Below are 476 nucleotides of genomic sequence, written 5' to 3'. Positions count from 1 at the left end.
TCTCCTATTGGGCCCTTGTACTAGTTGGGGCAGTAGTTTTTATGATGTTTGCATATGAATATGAAATTTCGTATGAACAACTAACGATTTATTTTTGCAAATATGAAAACTACTACTCCTACGAAGATAAATTTCATAAACCATTTTATAGTACATTAAACTAGCTAAAATTTGAGTGCTGATAGACATCTTACGCCTCGTGGCTCCTAAGTTATAAATTTCCTACAATACACTACTGATTTTTCTTTATTTTGTCATAAATTGTTGCTTTTTTTCTAAAGAAATAATGTATCTCGGGAGCTATTTAACGTAAATAGCTCTATTAGGGCTCGTATTTTAGCAAATGTGCTCTACTTTAAATGATGTTCAATTAGGTTTTCTAGTGTTGTTGTTTAGTTTGATTATGTTCATTTTGTCTATTCTTTTGTTTGTATATATTTTAAGAGTTTTTTTTTATTATTTTTTTTATTTTTTAA

The sequence above is a fragment of the Halyomorpha halys genome, unplaced genomic scaffold (genome assembly GCF_000696795.3).
Source record: "Halyomorpha halys isolate HHAL.00 unplaced genomic scaffold, Hhal_1.1 Scaffold776.1, whole genome shotgun sequence".
In the NCBI taxonomy this organism is placed as follows: Eukaryota; Metazoa; Arthropoda; class Insecta; order Hemiptera; family Pentatomidae; genus Halyomorpha; species Halyomorpha halys.
The sequence above is the reverse complement of the archived record's forward strand: the minus strand, read 5'-3'. Positions refer to the sequence as shown.